This window comes from Python bivittatus, unplaced genomic scaffold (genome assembly GCF_059951505.1).
Source record: "Python bivittatus isolate LINGU-HERP-01145 unplaced genomic scaffold, Pbiv_v1 ctg000080_np1212, whole genome shotgun sequence".
NCBI lineage: Eukaryota > Metazoa > Chordata > Lepidosauria > Squamata > Pythonidae > Python > Python bivittatus.
In genome coordinates, this window is record NW_028277035.1 from 29,645,700 (window position 1) to 29,659,977 (window position 14,278).

Consider the following 14,278-nt stretch of genomic DNA (forward strand, 5'->3'; position numbering starts at 1 on the left):
ACATCAGAAAGAAAGGGCAAGGGGAAAAAAAGTTGATTTGTTCTATGGAGAAAGAGCTGACTTCATAACAGGTGATGGAGAGAAGACAGAATGTCTTATATTTTATTTTACATCTATCTTGTCTCAGAAGGAAGATGAACCCTAGCTGGCAATTGTTGTGCCACTAGTGGAAGAAAGGAGCTGTTGTCAGGATAGAAAGGAGAGGGTGGAAGGATTCCTAGCTAATTTAAATGAAGGCAAGTTTTCAGGGCCAGATGAATTGCATCCAAGGCTACTATGGAAAGTTGTAGAGGTAGTTGTGGAACCAGAATCTTCAGGAACCTATGGAGGTCCCAGAAGACTGAAGAGAAACAGATTCTGTCCCTATCCTTGAAAAAGGGAGGAACCTGGGAAATTACAGACGTGTCAGCTTGACATGTATACTGGGTGAGGTCCTCTAGCAGATAATTAAGCTGCATATTAACCAAGGTGTACATATGTGGCCCTAGGATCTGAGGTTGTACACCGCTGTTCTACCCTGAATTATACTGATCAGTGCTGCCATAAGCAGAGCCCTCTGATGCATCAGCCCATCTATCCTAGCATTAAAGCCTTCTTTAGCTTGGAGGGAAAATAGGGTTCAGGGCTGGTCACCCAGATGGATTCACGCCCAAGGCAGGACTAGAACTCACAGTCTCCCAAATACAGTACTAGTCTGGTGCCTTAACCATTACCCCAGACCAGCTCTCTTCAGCTCTATTACACCTTCTTTTCCCCAGTATAAATATAGGGCCATTTAGTATTTTTAGTCAGAAGCTATTTTCCCTTTCAGTTTCTAAATTTGGGATTGATAGCTTTTGTTCTGAAGGAACAAAATTGTTAATTGCAAGGTTGCCTTTTTATTTGGTTCATTATTTTCTTCTCCTAATAAATATGAGTTACATAAAAGGGTTGCTTGCCCAAAGCTTGAATTCTAAGCTAAGAAATTCAAGAATAATTCAACCAAAACCTCTTCTAAATTTATGTGAGTGGGCCTCACTCACTATTTATATTAATATTGAGGGAGCTTCTATCAAATTAAAAAGAACCACTGAGAAGAATTATTAACTGCTTATTACGCTGGAAGAATATTGTAGTTTGATGTGATCTTAGGAAAATTGAAAATTATGTCTCCAGGGTAAATCTCCAAAGGAAGATCAATTCCTTTTTAAATCATAAAAGCAACAGTGTTTATTGGATAGACATTGGTCACAGGGTGATCCAGTTTTCTGTTTGGCCTGATTAGAAGAGCAAAAGAGCGAAATGAATCTGTCATAACAGTTTTTTTTTCAGTGTGTGTGTGTGTGTGTGTGCACGCATGTGCATGCACACATTTTTGGAAATTTGGAATAAATAGCACAATACATATTAAATCCAAGGAATTCCTCTGTTGGGAAGTAAGAAGTAAAAATAAAAATGCAGTTGCATTATATGATAACAGTGATTTATGTCTCCTATATGGTTACATCCAAAGTGGCTTTTAATAGATCAAATAGCATTTTAAAATCTATATTTATTACTTTTAAATGTAATTAATGTTAACCCTTTTTGCCTTCTATAAATGGAGATACAGGAAGGAATTTACAGAATAAATAAATAGATAGATAAACAAGCTAAAACCAAATATACCAGCTTTCCCCCCTCCTCCCCCCAGCCAAATATTAATAAATAGAATCAAAGAACCAGCCTTCACATATGATGGAACATGGAGTAGCCACTTGAGGTAGGGAGATGCTGTCGCCAAAAAGCCTCTCACTATCTTTCCATAAATAATGGTACGCATAAAACAGAGTCCCAGTGGGGCCTGAAGCATGACAAAATCAATCTTGGGGGACACAGTCCTTTGAATAGGCTAGGTGACTTGCTTTTGAGAAATTCAAAGGGGATCCATGGTATCTTTTGAGTACTGTACTCAAAAATGAGCTGACCACAAAGATGATTGAAGGAAGGGCGTCATAGGATCCCAGAATGCTGACCCATCATTTTTTTTTTTTTGCAGCAACAACAGCAACAACAATAATAATAAAGCATGCTGTTTTGCCAAAGCAAAGCATGGGACGTAGCTTCATGGATTTGAATGAACACATAAATGAAGTAGAAGCTGGCCTAATTTCTTGGACAAAGGAAAACAAAAGAATAACAATTGTAACTGCAAAGTATAATACAGATAGGAAAGGTTCACAGGCCAAACAAGGCACCCAAACAAGACATGACAATATTAAGTACAGAAATGCAGAAAAAGAACCAAATTTCTCCCCCTACTCATCAGTGTCAAGAGCAAACATGAGTAGGACCATTCTTGGGTTCTTCTGTGCTCATCCCTAGGAGCTGTTGCAGAGTTTATATAGTACTTTAATGCAGTTTATTCATTCTTTTAGTTAGGTGCATTTATCATCCATTCTTCTTGCCTATCGTTTAGAGAAAGCTGATGTGAGACAGGACCAGCAAAACCTTCCCTGCCTGAGGTGCCTGACCTCTGAGTTGGCAGAGAAATTCTCAAAGAAAGGAATAACACTCTTGAGCCCAAGAAAACACTTAACTGTGAGAAACAGCTGGACTGGGGAAGGAAGAAGGGGGGAAGCCAGTGGCTTGCTTTAGAAATCTAAGGTCTTACCAAGCCATGCTACATGCAACAATACAGAAGGAGAAGCCATTTTATATAGGAAAATAGAGGAAAATGGTACCCACCATCTAACCTTCCTTGGGTTTGTTTGTTTGTTTATTTATATAAAAGATTCCTGTGGCCATCTTGTGGCACACAACTCTGGGCCACTAACAACAGTAATAAAAATATCAGCAATAAAAACAATACCCCCCCAAAATCAAGAAAAAACAGGCACCCAATCCATCATCTACACCAATTACAATTATCTTCTGCAATCGCACTACATTCTCCTTTCAACAAATATTATTTCCACTATTTTCAAGGCTTTACTGGACTCCAGAGCAAATGGATAGAACCAGACACAGTAGGAAAAATCACTTACAATGTTTATATTGATATGACCATCCTGTACTCTTTCTAAGATTCTCAGCCACAAATACTGTAGATACCTTCTTCTTCTGTTCTGGTAAATTGCAAGCAATCTCACGAGAATCAAATCCTGAACGAAGGTCTCCAAGAATCATGGAGAAGCCAAGTTATTTTGAAGGAAAAAAAAAGGAATACTGCTTTCCAAAAAAAATGTTTGGGGAGCACATGCTGTGGATGAAAGCAACTTCATTTTGTCTTCCCTTTTTTTCCTTGAAGAAGGTATTATAATGAACTGGAAAATGTGAAGTGTGCTCAGTGCTTCAACTGTAATTAGGGAAGTTATGGTTTTGTTGAATATATACTATAGAAGACATTAATTATTATACTATTTGGATCAGTAGGGCAGGATGCTACCTGGAGGCTTTTTAAAATCATCCATAGAAATGTTTGCAACCATTTATATTTGCAGTGCCTCCTAGTATAAATACCCTTTCTATGTATTTTATCCTAATTAGAACTGCTAATGTAATGTGCCCAAATACTTTACTTAATGCAAATTATTCTACTCTGCTTCTTGAGAACAAGTATACCTTGATTTCAGCAAAACATTTGATGGAGTCTCCCATGAAATCCTAATAGGAAAGATGGCAAAATGTGAGCTGGTCTACATGACTGTTTAGATGATACCCAGCAGGTTGAACAATCAGACTCAGCAAATATATAGGTAATCCCTGGGTTAAGAACTCCTGGGTTACAGATGACCCATAGTTAAGGACACAGCCTATTGTAGCAAAATTCAAGTTAAATACACAATGATTTGAGTTACATACACAATGGTTTGAGTTCATTACACAATACTACATACACAGTTTTATACAATAATACTGTTCCAGCTTACAGACAAATGTGACTTAAGGACAGACCTTGGAAACGGAACTCATTCTTAAACTGGGGACTACCTGTATATCAATGGTTCTGTGTCAAGCTGAAGGGAAATGTTGGTTGGCATATTACAAAGATCTGTTCCAAGCCCTGTGCTGCATAATATATATTAGAAGGAAAAAGTGCTATAAAATAGGATGATCAAATCTGCAGATGACATAAAGATAGTGAGGATAGTAAACATCTCAGAGGACAGTAGGAAGACTCAGGATGCCCTTGACAAGCTGTAACAATGGGCAGAAACCAACAAGATGAATTTCAACATGGACAAATGCAAAATCCTTCATTTGGGATCATTCTGGGCAGCAATATATGAAAAAGGATCTGGGTGTCTTGGTGGATCATAACCTGAATATGAGCCAATAGTGTAATGCAAACAAACAAAGAAACAAACTGATAATTTTAAGCTGCATCAAAAAAACCAGAGGGCCAAGAACAAAAGACTCATTGCTCCTCTTTATTTGGTGTTGAAGTGGAAGATTGCAAAAGAAGTTGAAAGAATTTTTTGACAACAATCTTAATAAAGGTACAGACCTAAGGATGCTTTGGGACACAAGTAAAGCTTTTATGCAGGGATATTTTATACAACATAATAGCAAGGTTAAAAAAAAAAAAAAGACAAGAGAAAATACAAGCAATTTTAGATGAGACAAAAATGAAAGAAGAATTAAAGAAATCCCCAGAAAAGAAAACTATTTCACAACAAATTGAACTCTTACAACAGCAATTGTCCATATTAACAGTAAGAGAAATGGAAGTAAAAATGACATATGCAAAACAAAATGAATTTGAATTTGCAAATAAGCCAGGGAAATGGTCGGCATATAAACTGAGGAAAGAAAAAGAGAAAAAATGTTATTACAATTACAAGATGGAAATACCATAAAGATAACTTAAAGATGCAACAAAAAAAAAGAAAAAAAAGAATCATCAATACCATTCTAAATTATATAAAGAAGAAAAAGTTTCCAAGGCTGGTGAATATTTAGAGAAACAACATTTATCAGAGATCACAGAAAAACAGAAACAATTAATGAAGGGAAGTTTGTGAAGCCATAAAAAAGGTAAAAATAGGGAAAGCGCCTGGACCAGATGGTTTACCAGCCTCTTATTATAAATATTTTGAAGATGAATTATTACAGCTGTTGCAAAAAATGATGAATACTATTTTACAGACTGGAGAGATACCAGACAGTTGGATAGTAGCTAATATAGCATTAATACCTAAAGAAGGTCAAGATTTGACTTCACCAAAAAACTACTGCCCTGATATCATTATTAAATAATGACTATAAGTTGTTTACAATGATTTTAGCTGAGAGGATGAAAATAGTCTTACAGGACTTCATGAAGATCAATGTGGGTTTTTATTCAAAAGACAGTTGAGAGACAATAATAGAAATATGTAGGAGATTTTGAAATATCTAGAACAACATAATAAAAAACAAGCTGCATTGATCTTTCTAGATGCAGAAAAGGTCTTTGATAATTTGAAATGGACTTTCTTCTTTAAAATTTTGGAAGATATGGACTTTGGTGAGGATTTTATTAAATGGGTATAATCGATTTATACCTCACAAAAGGCACAGATAATTGTAAATGGAGAATTAACAAAACCTCCTGAGATACAGAAAGGGACAAGACAAGGATGTCCCCTGTCACCATTGTTATTCATATTAGTTTTGGAAGTATTGAACAGAGACACAAGACAAGATGGGAGAACTGCTGGAATGAGGATTAAAAGGGAAACATAAATTACAGACATTTGCTGATGATTTGGTCATAATTTTGAAAGATCCTTTGGAAGGAATAGAAATATTAATGGAAAAACTAAAGGATTTTGGTGTATTAGCTGGTTTTAAAATTAATAACCAAAAGACAAAAATCTTAACAAAGAATATGAAAATGGAAAATTAAATTAAACTGATGGAAAAAACTGATTTGAAGATTGAGAAAAAAGTATAATACTTGGTATTACTATGACTAATATGAATGGTATGTTATTTCAGAACAATTACATTAAGACATGGAATGAAATTAAAAAGGACATGTTTTAAGTGGGAGAAATTACATTTGTCATTATTGGGGAGAATCTCTCTGATAAAAATGAATGTATTGCCTAGAATGATGTTTTGGTTTCAAATAATACCTATTTTGATGACTTATGCACCATTTAAGCAATGGCAGAAAGATATATCTAGGTTTATATGGCAAGGGAAAAAGCCAAAGTTTAAATATAAAGTCCTCCAAGACGCAAAGGAATGAGGAGGATTGTGATTGCATGTTTTAAAATTGTATTTTGCAGCCTGCTGCTTGGTTTGGATGAAAGAGTGGGTGTTGCTGAGAAATAAAATAATTCTAGAATTAGAATAGCACAATCTGAGGTTTGGATGGCATGGTTTTCTATGATATGATAAAGTTAAGGTTAATGTAGATTTCAAAAACCTTTATGTTAGAAGCACCATATTGAGAATATGGAATAGATATAAACCCAGACTGTGCCTGAAAATGCCTTTTCTCAGGACATTTTTCTCAGCACAAGAAGCATTTTATAGAAAAGAAATAACAGGCAAAGAGAAATGGTTAACCTACTGAGAGTTGTTAGAACAAGAGTATGGAGAATATAAGATAATAACAACAGAACAACTGGTGCAGAGGGATTTAGTTTTCAAAGGTCTTCAAAGATTCAAGGTAGATAACAGGACATTTGGAACTGAGCAATAGAAGACAGAATAAGAAGCTGAATTATGTACAAAGATGAACATGCAATTGCTAAAATGTATAAACTCTTACTGAAATTTGAAATGGAGGATGAACAAGTGAAAGAGTGTATGATAAAATGGGCTAAGAATTTTGGACATAACATATTGTTGGAACAGTGGAAAAACATGTGGTTGAAAGGATTAAAATTCACATTATGTTATAATCTAAAAGATAATTTTTATAAAATGATGTACCATCGGTATATGACTCCAGAAAAATTATCTAGAATGTATAAAGGTATCTCAAATTTATGTTGGAAATGTGGACAACATTAGGAGACATTTTATCATGTATGGTGGATTTGTAAAAAAGGCAGAAAATTTTGGGTTCAAATACATATACTGATACAAAGAATTGTAAAGACAGATTCAACTGAAACCAGAACTTTAATGCACAGACAACTAGAAAAAGCCATGGAAGATTATTTTTATATATTATCACTGCTGTGAGACAACTATATGTGCAAAAATGGAAAGATTCTGAAATACGCATAACGGAGGAATGGTTGGTGAAGATGACAGAACTAGCAGAGATGGCAAAACTTAACTTGTTTGATTAGAGAAAGATCAAGAACTACATTTATTAGTGACTGGAAACCTCTTATGGACTTTTTGCTGAAAAAAGAAAAAATGAATTGAAAAATTGTATGAGGTTTAGAAATAAAATAATGCCATCTGCAAATAAATGTTTATATTCAACTGAATTATGTACTATTCCATAGATCTCCCTGTGTTGTCTAATAGCACAAGCCAAGGGTTCCACGCAAATGTTAAAGAGCAAGGGTGAAAGTGGACATCCTTGTCTAGTTACTCTAAATAGTGGAAAAATAGCAGAAAACATACCATTAATCTTTACTTTAGGAAAGAAGGAAACTTTGATGTAACCTTAGAGAGAGAGGGTAAAATATAAATTTTCTGTTAAGAAGATCGGAAGCCACCTCTTTATTATTTCCCTTCCCTTCCCTTCCCTTCCCTTCCCTTCCCTTCCCTTCCCTTCCCTTCCCTTCCCTTCCCTTCCCTTCCCTTCCCTTCCCTTCCCTTTTGTATTACTTTTCTCTATTTCTCTTATCTTTAACTGAAAATTTGTATTGCTTTTACTCTGTGGAAAAACTTGTATATTATATAATGTTGAAATAACATTATAAAATATACAAGACAGAATGGTTCAGACTTATTCCAGAACTCAGGACAAGAAGCAATGAGTTTAAGTGACAAGAAAGTGAATTACAAGGAAATAAATTTCCTAACAATATGAGCTGTTCAGCTGAAGAACAAGCTGCCCAGGAGGTGATGAGCTCACCTTGCTTGGAGATTTTTAACTGATGTTCAATCAGTTGGGATGCTGTAGTAGTGGATTCCTGAATTGGGCAGGATTGCCCTGGATGGTCTCCAAGATACAGTATCTTCCAATCATTAACTTCTGTATTTTATATCAGTGTTTCTCAACCTTGGTGACTTTAAGATGGGTGGACTTCATGCTGGCTGGGGAATTCTGGGAGCTCATCTTAAAGTCACCATGGTTGAGAAACCCTGTTTTATCTACTTCTCCAAATGCAATTTTAAAATGGCTTTTTCCCCAGTATTAAGGGTTTTTAGATAAGTGATCACTGCTGTTGCACACAGTAGCAGACTTTTCATTTGGGTCAGCCTTTTTGGCTGGAGTATGATAGACTCTAACAGACATTGATGCCCACATCCATGCTGTTTGGAAAGCCATCAAAAATGGAATCCGCCAGTTTAATCTAAACAGACTCTGTGGTGAGTATAACTTACGTCCCATGTTAATAACACAAAATCTTGTTATCCTTTGGCAGTCAACTGTTAGATATATAACCATTACTCATAATTACAGTGAACCAATGACTGAAGCTGGCTTTAAAAATAACTTAATAGATTAACGATAGATTGGTGAGGAGAGTATAGTACCTGTTGTCTCACTACCAGTATTAATATACGTCTTGTTTTCTGTGCTTATCGTAACAGTGCTGCTAGTGGTGAAGGTTCCTGATAATTCTTTTATTTGTTTAAATGTGGGTATAAAGCTTGTAATTAAATCCATGTGTATTATACCACTGCACAATCCACTTTTTTCAGCACTGAAGAGGCCCGGAATGTAAGTTAGCTGAACTGAATACTAAGTCTGGCAGTGGACATTGAACCATTCAGAGCAGGTTACAATTCCAACGTATTTGTACAAGTGTATGAGTGTGTGCACGCACACATGTGCAAATTGGTCCTCAGTATGAATTAAAAATGAAATGGTTCAAACACCTTCTTGCCATAACATTTATTTTTCTGATTCAGAACTCTGTTGCTCACTTTAGGCACAGAAAATAATTGCCATTCATGACAACTGTAAATGTGCTACAAATAGGAAGAAACGTCCCATTCCCATGGCAAATGTTATGGGTATGATACTTGCCCATACTCATAACCACAGTTTCCTAATTTTTCTGTGCCAACCGGACACATCTGAAAATGCTGTGGGCACTGTTCAAAAAACAAAAAAAGCAGCCATGATAAAACAAAGTGCATTTATTAGGCAGCAAACTCCCCTGCCCTTCCCTGCCCTTCCCCTCCCCTCTCAAAGGTAGGCTTACATTTTCTAGAAAGAACAAAATAAAACACTTCCTCTGGAACGTAGGGGCTTGTTTAAGATGGCCTGGCCTATGCTCATGCTAGCTTGACTCTAAGCTGGCTTCAGAAAATCTTGTTCGTCTGAGACCCCGTGGTAACAGTTTGCAAGAAATTTGATTCAGGATGTGAGTTCCCATGTCCTCTCATTGGACAATTAACTTCCCGACTGCTATGCCCACCCACCCTTCTGCATTGGGTTTTGTGGGTGGGTCTTCCTGGATGTATATACTTGTAAATGTGCATATACATGGTAGATAGATAGATAGATAGATAGATAGATAGATAGATAGATAGATAGGGAGTTGAATTTATATTTACAGGATGAAAGCATCAGATTTAGAAGGCTTTCACCCCAGTCCCCAAACAGCCCATAAATTATTTGGGCTCTTTCAAAGCTGAAGAAGATAGCCTTTACCTCAAAGGACCTGAAAATAGGTGAAAATGATGGAAGAGCACTATTAGAAATCAATCAATAAAGTAATGGAAAAGAAAGAAGCCCGAAAAGAAAAACAGTAATAATAATAATAATAAAAAAGAAACCAAAACAAATGGGTTAAACCAGAATACTTTGCCTTCAGGATAAATGAGGGTTATGCTATTGCAGCAGTCAGGATCTCTTATATGATTAGCTGGCATCCTTTGGCTAGATTTTACAGATTCTTCATCTGTTGCTTGCTGCATTTCTGTAGAGATTCCATCAAATCTTGTACTTACAGTTAGATAGATAGATACAGATATAAAAAATAATTGCCTTTATTGCCATGACAATTGTAAATGGGCTACAAATAGGAAGAAACTCTGCATTCCCATGGCAAATGACATGGTTATGATGTGGATATAGATATAAATGATATAGAGATGGAGATAGAGATAGATAGAGATATCCATTCTAACCTTTTTGTCAAGGATTTCTTTTTGCTGGTCTGATTCTACGTGATATATTTTCCCCCTTTGGTCTCAGGAGAATGTTAATCAGGCTTAACAAGTGTTTATATTCATATCCATATATTTATCAGGACAGCAATTATCAGGGTGACAACTAAGTAAATCCATTTTGGCTTCAACAACATGAGGATAAATGGAAATAAATGAATTTCAAACAGTAGACTGAGTTGCCTTTAACATTTATGAGCATCAATAAAAATGAAGGCTTTAATTGTATCTATAGTTTGCAATCACAGGACATACTTTTGCATGCTCAAACATCTGTCTTTAGATCCTTGTTGAGTATGCAAGATAATTGACTTATCAGTTAGGCATCATCAAGTTTATTATAAATTCCAGCTCATTATTAGAAAGCAATGCTTGTGTTGAGTAGTGGTGCCATATGGTACTTTTGGGAATTGAGCAAGACATTTAACTCAAGATATTACTGGGAACCTGGACATGTTTTTGGAACATGGAATGAAGACAGTAAAGTTCATATTTTTAAACATATATTGCTGAACAGACAGTACTGGTTTTGCAACTGAGGCACCATTTAAACAGTGGCAAAAGGATATACAGACATTCCTCTACTTATGAACAGGTTACGTTCCAAGAGGCTGTTTGTAAGTCCATTTTTTCATAAGTCCAACCAAGTATAAAAACCTGCCTCCTAGTGTGTGACAGTGCTGCCAAGTGTACGTATGTGCCGCGCCATAAAATAACCCTTTCCTGCCTTCTCCGGCCTTCTGGACCTTCTAAATTGGAGTTGCAGACAGGTTTGTTCATATTGGTGAAAATCAAAATTATGATATTGAATATTCTAAGACTTTGAAATGGATTGTGTACAAATGATGTACATGTGATTGCTAAAATGTATAAACTTTTATTGAAATTTGAAACAGAAGAAGAACAAGTGAAAGAATGTATGATAAAGTGAGCTAAAATTTTTGGTTTTAATATACAGATAGAACAATGGGAAAATATGTGGTTGAAAGGATTGAAATTCACACTATGTTGTCATCTTAAACAGAACTTTTTATAAAATGATGTACCACAAGGGTATGTGAGTGGCGAGGCAGGCGCAGCATTAGAAGAGAGGGTTAGATAAAAATGCAATCCAGCTGTACTCCACCTCTGGCAAGTGCCTTCTCCCTATTTTCCCACCATTCTTCTGCCTCTGTATTCCAACTTTCTGCTCACTCTGTTCTTCCTCCCAAACCGTATTTGGATTTTAATTTAAAAAAGGGTGCTTTTTTCCCCCGCTTTTGGTATCAGGAGGAAAAAAGCGACATCCCTAAATGTAGCTACCTATCACAAGCAAATGACAGCAGCTACAAAACAAAAAAACCCAGTTGTTACTTGTGACAGGAGAATTGGCTTCTAAACAAGGATGGCGTCATTTTTTCAAGCAGCTTTGTTTTCACAGGAGAGCATCCATGATGAATTGAGAAATAGAGGCAGGAGAGGAAGGAGTGAAGATGAAAGGCTTTGGACTCTCCTCTTTCAGCCCTCTTGCTTCTCGCCTTATTGTCATGCTGCCAGGCACTACTGTGAGTTGTCTAGGCACAGGGTCCCCACTGCTTGCTTATATGGAGGAAGAAAGAGGAGAAGAGGCAGCACCATATTAATTAGAAAGGCAGGAAAACTGCTGGATACCTGAGGGGTCTGTGGGGGCAAATGACAAATCACATACATACTTGCATCCAAATTGCTTTGATTCATGAAGTTGAGATGCTAATTTCGTCATCACAGTTTGGATTTGTTGGATATTAATGAAGTGTTATGCTCTAGGCCAGCTTTCCCCAATACAGTGCCATCCAGATGTGTTATGGTGACATCTCCCAGAGCTCCTAGCTAGTCCACTTATTTTTTTATGCTAGCAGGGAACTCTGCAAGTTCTCATCCTGAGACAACTGGCAGGCAGCCATTTGTTAAATGGTGATTTAGACATTGGCAGAAATGATAGTTCAGCAACTATGTTCGGGTGCAGGAATGCAAGGCTGTTTCTTTCCCTTGGTGATTAAAATATGAATGCATATGAACCCATTCTGTTAGTTTTGCTAGGAAAGCAAGGGTTAAAGCCTTTCAGTTTGTGAAAGGATGATGTGATGCATTTTTAAATGTCTAACAGTTTAGAAATTTTCCTCATTAGTTTCAGGTTTTATCCCTGAGAGTTGTTGCTTGCTATTTGGGAACTGATAGATTAAAATGGGATAAAGAGAAGATAAGAGAAGAGAAACAAAATAACTCTTGAGCAAAAATAAACCCATACACTTCAATCACATTTACAAAGTTCATGAAAAATGAAATTAAATTACAGTAAAAGAAGGGTGTGACCAAATTCAATCAAATAAATACTAATTCCCTATCTAAAAACACAACACTGTCTCTAAATCACCGACCTACCCATACAATAAGCCTGAAAATTATAGATTTTCAAACCCAGATGATTGTGGCTGGAACTACCTGTTCCCTTTAGAAAAGAAAATAGACCATCGTTGCACATAGTTTTGTCGCTAACTCTTAACATTAGTAACATGACTGAGCAGTTTTTATGAGTAGCATGAAGAGCGTCTTCTCCATATACAGCTGCAGAGCACTCATTTGGTTTGCTATTTGCACATTCCATTTATCCTGTGATGTCCTCATCAAGAATTTGATGTGCTAAGTTGGCACACTGCTGTATGAATAATTCAACTGATGCCATTTAAGTCTTGCTTTAGAAATACCTACCACATTGTAGGAATCACAGGAAAAATGATTAGTGACTTTACTCTGACAGTAATGTCAGTACCAGCAATGTTGTGCAATGGGCTTGATATTTACAGCCATTTGCTGAATGTAGGCAGACTTTAAAGATTTTTTTCCCCCCTAAATATAATTTGTGTGTTTGGAAAAAACTGATTAGTTAAATAATGAATTGTACCTAAAGTTAAGTCAGTGGAAAAAGTATAAGAGATGCAGTGTTTTATGCAATTGCCATGTTGTGGGTACAATCCCTTAGGGAAAAAAATTTGAGCAAGCAGTTATGAATGGGTTTGTTGAACAGCAGGTAGAAAGTGAACCAAATTGTTGGATCGGTTATCACTTGTAAAAATGGTAAAACCTTTGGGCGAGAAAAATCATCCCACTGGATAGAACCCACTGATATTTTTGGCTTTTCATTAGGACACTGTCCCTGGGCCAGTTGGTAGACATTCCCAACCAGGTTGGGTTGGATTACAACTCCCAAGTCTTATCCAGCCAGTGGAACAAACACACTCAAGTTGTTGCACTGGCTGGATAATACTTGGGGAATTCTTCTCAAGTATATTCTTCTCAAGCTTACCGTGAAGAAAAATGCCAGAACTTCAGAACTATTTTCAGTGCCATCCAAAGACAGTGAGCAACCATAGATGTCAGCATAGCATTCATCTACTCTTACCGTCAGGAATAGCTTTATGAGATTGCACAACTACAGCAGACTCAAGACAGAACACTTGCTTAAAATTGCTTGCTTACATAGAGTTGTCGTCAGACAAAAAAAGCTATCATGGGGGTGTATTGTCGAAGGCTTTCACGGCCGGAATACGATGGCTGGTGTGGGTCTTCCGGGCTGTGTGGCCGTGTTCTGGAAGTTTTGTTTCCTAATGTTTCGCCAGCATCTGTGACCGGCATCTTCAGAGGACAGGAGCACAGACAGGAGCAGTTCTCTCTGTGCCCAGGGTGATGTGACCCTGTTGTGGGTATTTAGTCACATCACCCTGGGTCACATCACCCTGGGCACAGAGAGAACTGCGCCTGTCTGTGCTCCTGCACTCTGAAGATGCTGGTCACAGATGCTGGCAAAACGTTAGGAAACAAAACTTCCAGAACACGGCCACACAGCCCGGAAGACCCACACCAGCTATCATGGGGGTGTTAGTCCAGTCTAGGAGAACCGTTTGTAAACATTGTACACGCATTACAGCAACTAAGCCAAAACTTCACATTATTTTCTGCTTGTCAGGCATGGTGGGAAGGAAAATCTAGAATGCAC